This window comes from Miscanthus floridulus, chromosome 8 (genome assembly GCF_019320115.1).
Source record: "Miscanthus floridulus cultivar M001 chromosome 8, ASM1932011v1, whole genome shotgun sequence".
NCBI classification, from domain to species: Eukaryota; Viridiplantae; Streptophyta; class Magnoliopsida; order Poales; family Poaceae; genus Miscanthus; species Miscanthus floridulus.
The window spans coordinates 117554741-117560756 of NC_089587.1; the positions used below are offsets into that span (position 1 = coordinate 117554741).

Below are 6016 nucleotides of genomic sequence, written 5' to 3' on the forward strand. Positions count from 1 at the left end.
AGATGTGTGTATAGACCAACCGAACGCGCGCAGTTTCCAGCTTCTCTCCTAACGGCCTGTTTGACTGCTATATACTAGACGTTAAAATCTCTTCCCGTGTTCCTCGCAAATCCCCCACTCCATCGACCCCCCATTTCCCAAAACGACTCCCACTGCCGTTGAGAAGAAGCGTCCACCACAACGAACCTAGGGTTTCCCTCTCCCCGGCTCCCACCCATGACGGTCGCCGTCGCGGACGCAGCCAAGGCCACACTGCCGCCGGTTCCGGCACTGGAGCGGCCCGTCTGCGCCGCGGCCAAAGCGCTGACCTACCTATGCCTTGCCAGCATGTGGGTCGGGGGCGTGGCCGCGGCCGCCGCGGCCTTCATCGACTTGGCCTCACCAAGCGGTACCTATGGCGTGGGCTACCCGGTGTTCAGCGCGCTGCTCAAGCTCTCCACCGATGCCGCCCTCTTCGGCGTGCTCCTCGCCCTCGTCGCCCTCTTGCTGCTACTGCACGCCGCCTTGAGATTGGTCGTCACGGATCTCAGAGACTCAGAGTTGGCATGGGGATGGGGATGGGGATGGGGATGAACAAGGTAACGCTGCAGAAATTCAACTTGATTTCGAATGGTTGATCCTAATCCTACATTCCTACCGGATTATTGTACTCGATTAACCAATACTGGCGAGTCTAGACTGTATTGGAAATTTGGAATCCATGTGCCTGTGATCGCTGGAACTGTTTTGTGTTTCATTCATTGGCCTGACCACCTGGAAATGCTTGTCGTCATCAGATACCTCGAGAGTCAATGGGGAGCATGCTGCGTGACACTGCTGTGATCGGATCGCTCGCGTCTATACCTTTCGTCGTGCTCAGCTTCTTTGGTTGTTTGGTGCTGGTCGTGCGACACCTGCCAAGGGATCTCTGACGGGTAGGATCAGTACAGCGGTCATTGACGCGGGGGTGCTGGCTTCCATGGTGCTTTCTTGCTTTGTCACTATACCCATTATGGCGCTTAAGCTGTGGAGGATGTCGCCGGGCGTCGAAAGCCATGCACCTACTAACAGCATCGTCTGAGGTCTCTGCACCCTTTACTCTCTGGCTATGCTTTTGTTAGTGTGGCGTAGTACCAGCTAGTACATATTTTCTATTGTCAACATGATGTTTTCTGTGCATTACTCTAACGTAACTGCAAAACCCACTTGCACATCTAGCTTTTACGTATTCGTATGAATTGATCTGTTTCTTGTGGTCAATTGGCCCAATGCAACAAGAAGCCTACCATCCCGAGAGAATGCAAAATCATCAAATCATTTGTTATGTGTATTAGGAAGCATATAAATAACTGGTTAGGCACAGCCATCCCCATCCCCACGATCTTTTGTAACTGGGAAACTAGTTGGATTACCACATTAGTGTTTAATGTTTGCAAGTATCTCTGCTCAAAAATCTGCTGTCTATCATTGATAATTTTTTCATTGATGCCATTGTATAAAATTTATTTTGAAGGATTGATCCTGTTCTCCAAATAGCCACTTGTTCATGTATTCTCTCTGCAAATCTGCATACCCTGTTCTTTTTTAGTATACAAACTTAATTATTGTTGCTCTTCTATTTTATTAAAAGAAGAGTAAAATACACCAGAGGTCCATTAACTTTCGGTGAAGTGTCATCTAGGTCCATCAACTTTGAAACTGCATTTTTGGGTCCATTAACTTTCGTTTTGTGTCATCTAGGTCCATTAGCTTTGACTCTTGCATTTTTTGTCCATGAACTTTTAAAATGGTTCACTGCAGGTCCACGCATGCATGCACGCACGTCGGCTTTTTGCGTCGGTGGAGCCATGCCTGCACTCGCCGCCGTCGCTCGTCTACCGGGCATGCATGTGTGTTTTCCTGCTCGAATCATGACAGGGTTAGTGCATTTCGGCCCGGCTAACCGGCTAAGCGGCCCTGTGGTGTCGCGCCACCCTGCTGCTGCTCCTGTCGTTGGCTCTCAGCGGCGCATCAGTATCGTTGGTGAACTTCATGGCCATGGAGGTCCCTCCCGTCCCTTCTGGCACATCAGTATCGTTGCTGAACGTCCACATCCTGGACGTGAACCGGGGACCTTGAAGCAGCTGACCACCAGAACGCCTTGAGCTCCTCGGCGAAGTCCCTCTCCCTGCCCAGAACCACCGTCGAGTGGTCACGCCTGTCCATGACACTGAGCTTGGCGCGCGGGAGCTTAGCCTTGAGATGGCGGCTGCACTCGACCGGAACCACCTGGTCGTTGGTGCCGTGGACCACCTGCACCGGGATGCCGGCCGCCACGACGGCCTCCAGGTTCGCGTCCTGCAGCCTCGCCCCGCCGCAGATGACGTTGTGCATGGTGTGCCACGCCGAGTGGTGGGTGTGCTTCGTCAGATCCCTCACCCTGAAATCCACGTCCCTGCATTGTATTGCATGCAACTGTTTTTTCTAGAGAAAAGAAATAGTTTCATCACCGTTCAGCGTGTCTGAAACTCTGAACCGTGCCTACGAAGTGTATGTACGTACGTGTTTCCCATGAAGAGGCTGAAGAAGCCACTCCCAGAGCAGGTGGTTCTTGCAGACGAGGAAGCAGACAGTCCTCCCGATGTGCTCGTACCACGACATCACCGCGGAGCCGAACAGCAGCGGCGGCCACAGCTTCTTCTCGGCCAGCCTGTTTAGCGCCACCTGGCTCGCCCTCTGCTCGCACGGCAGGAAGTACGGCTGCATGTTGCAAGTGCAACCAACGAACATGGTCAGTCGTTACTGACTGATGGTGAGCGCCAAAGGAGCTGCCTGCCTACTGGTGTGTGCGTGTACTCTACTCACCGGTGCAACCAGCGTGATGGATTTCACGCGGGTCGGGTGATTGGCAGCCAAGGCGAGGGCGATGATGCAGCCCATGGAGTGGCTGACCAGGTGGAAGGAAGCGCTGCCGCTCATCAGGCCATGCGGCTCGATGAGGCTCCTCTCGATCGCCTCCACGTGGTCTCTCACTCTGTACATGCAGTTCGCAGGCTTGGGGCTCCGGCCGAAGCCGAAGAGATCCACCGCGAACAGCCAGCAGTCGTCGAGGATGAAGGAGGACTCCCGGAACACCGTCTCCGCCTAGAAGGACGACGACGATGTGAAACCGTGCACGAAGATGGCGTTCTCGCGGTCGGGCGTGCGTGCTCCTGCTGCTTCATCTGCAAACTGGCCGCCGCCGGCGGCTTTCCGATCCGGCTCTTTGACAACGACATGCAGCCGGCCGCCGGCTTCGCCCTCACCGGCGCCTCGCCATGCGACGCACGACTTGCACACGCAGTCAGACCACCTGGGGCTGCGCCACTTGCAGGGGGGCATCGGCTCATCCGGCGGCACCGCTCCCCTCCTCCCGACGACGAGTCGCAGGAGCCCCAGCAGCGTGTCCCTGACGACGCTCCTCCGACCGTGCGCGTACAGCGTGTCGGAGACCTCCTCGTGGTCACCACCGTCCACTGCTGCAGCGGTTGCCTCGCTGATGCCGCCGTCGTCGTCGTCGTAGCTCCTGTGGCAGTAGCAGCGCACGGGCTGTCCTCGAGGACGCCGTCGAGGAGGGCGTACACGAAGCAGAGGATCACGTCGGCGACGTCCAGGACCGCGAAAACGACGCTGGCCAGCGCCGTGGACGCCGCGCCGGCGGCCCTCCGTGGCCATGTACGTGGTGGAGGTGGATCACCGGCCGGAGCTCGGGAATGTTCGCATGGTAGGTGGTGCCAGAAGGGACGGGAGGGACCTCCGTGGCCATGAAGTTCTTCCGCTCCTGCAGGTACGCCGCGTTGCGGAGAGCCAGCGACAGGAGCAGCAGCAGGGTGGCGCGACACCACAGGGCCGCTTAGCCGGGCCGAAATGCACTAACCCTGTCATGATTCGAGCAGGAAAACACACATGCATGCCCGGCAGACGAGCGACGGCTGCAAGAGTCAAAGCTGATGGACCTAGATGACACAAAACAAAAGTTAATGGACCAAAAAATGCAGTTTCAAAGTTGATGACCTAGATGACACTTCATCGAAAGTTAATGGACCTCCGGTGTATTTTACTCTTAAAAGAACTTTACTCAATTCAATTGTGTGAATAAGTAAATATGCGAATAAACAGGCTCAACTTTACCCCCTTGGTTAGTTCTCTACTTGTGTGTGCTGCTGTGCCCACTGCATTTTGGTTAAAGCGACTTTTAAAGCATGCTTCATTAGTTGTTTTGATGAGACCATCTCATCATTCAGAGTTTTTTTTCCTGCTGCTCGTATTTCCCTCAACTATCAATGATGACCTATTGCACAAATTCAAATTATACTAGGTGAAATAGTTTCATAGCATGGTTGCTTAAAAACAAATTGCATGTGGTTGGTGGTACGCTCTGGCATTTAAGGTTCATATTAGTAGCTGTAAGTTTTAACTAAAACATCCTTTGAACATCTACAATTGCAACAGTAAGAAGTTGAATTATTTGATATATGCGTGTCACCTGTTATTAAGTTTAGATACATGAACTGTGCTGACCAACATGTACTCTGTTTTATTTACAGACAATGGCGGTAAGGAGAAATGGCATCGAAGAATGATTAAGTGGCTGCGACACATGATTCTGAAAGTTCTCAAAGTTTGTGGTTATACTCTAATAATTAGAGTAGACATGTTACTGGGGCTACAAGATTCTGGTTCCCTATAGCTATGAACTACACCACCAAGTTGTGTGTCTAAGATGATACTCAATGCATGCCTGTGCAACTTAATCTTTCAAAATTCGACGGTGCGCTGTATATATACTGCCAGAATTCATATCCTGAGACTGAGATTGTTAATGTGGAATATGGTTGCTGTGTTGGTTTTACCCTATCTGGCCAGAAGTGGTCCTATATACATTTATTCCTTGATGAATGATTATGGAATCTCCTTTGTTTTCCCTGTTTCATGTTGTTGGGCATGTATGTATATTAGGCAACAAAAGAGATTCCACTATATTACAGAATGGAGTCAGTATACCAGAAGATAAGCAATAGAGTGAGATGCTAGATTTTTTTTGCCTAATCCGACATGGTGTCAGAGCCAAGCAAGTGGTGGCAATGGCGGCGGTGGCCAAGCTGCTATGGGCAGAGGTGAAGCGAGCAAGGTGGATGAACTCATCACGGCAGTGGGGAGCGCTGGTGAAGTACGTTGATCTCCTGAATGTATGTTGTTGGGGTCGTGGCGTTCTAGATGCTGTGGATTAGAGGGGGAACCGAGCGATACTTGAAAGGAGTGATTGGTATGTTGTCATGGTGTAGAATTGGTAGTGGCTGGCGACTGGCGTCGATGACTGCTGGATGTGAGCAGAAAAGTGGCGGAGGCAAGCAGGCACGCGCAGGTCCTGTTGCGGCGGAGCGCGTGGAGAAGGCATGGCGAGCAGCCGCAGATCTTTGCCCTGTTCGTTTGTCTTATAATATGTACTTTTCAGTTTGTTTTTTTTTTTCAGTCGGAACAGTATTTTTTTCTCACAACAAATCAGCCGGAATAATGTTTCGGCTTGTTTTTTCAGCGAAGCGAACATAACTGGGGTGCGCTGTAGTGAGGGAAATGATGTAAATTGAGAAATGATTGCAGGCAGGCTTGCAGCAGAAGCAGCTCGAGAAGCTCTCGATTTGGACGTGTTGGATTTCACTTTAGCATTGCTTCTCTGTAAGGAGGCAGCCTCCTTCTTCCCCTTCCCACACCCACTCCCGCCACCGCCGCCATGGCCATGCTAGCCACCGAGCACCGCTATGACGCACCCATCCCGACTTGGTCCGGCTGCCTCCACCACCGCTAGGGCCCCTAACCACCTGACCACCATCCCCACCCGGAGATGGAGACGAGAGAGGGAGAGAGCTGCCGGAGATGGAGACGAAGGAGGAGCGGTGCTGCGCCGTGGGCCGCAGAGGAAGAGAAACAATGCTTGCTCGTGCAGCATCCGCTTCCGTTTGAATGTTCGGACAGAAAGATTTCCTACGGATAGGGCCGGCTCTGATCAAATTTCAAGACA

General features: G+C 52.5%; 2 pseudogenes; one reads left to right on the top strand and one right to left on the bottom strand.

The window, feature by feature from the left end:
• The first annotated feature begins 216 nt into the window (after positions 1-216).
• Positions 217-1060, top strand: LOC136478509 (uncharacterized; annotated as a pseudogene).
• Positions 1061-2046: 986 nt separating this feature from the next.
• Positions 2047-3720, bottom strand: LOC136469788 (probable lysophospholipase BODYGUARD 4; annotated as a pseudogene).
• Positions 3721-6016: the final 2296 nt, after the last annotated feature.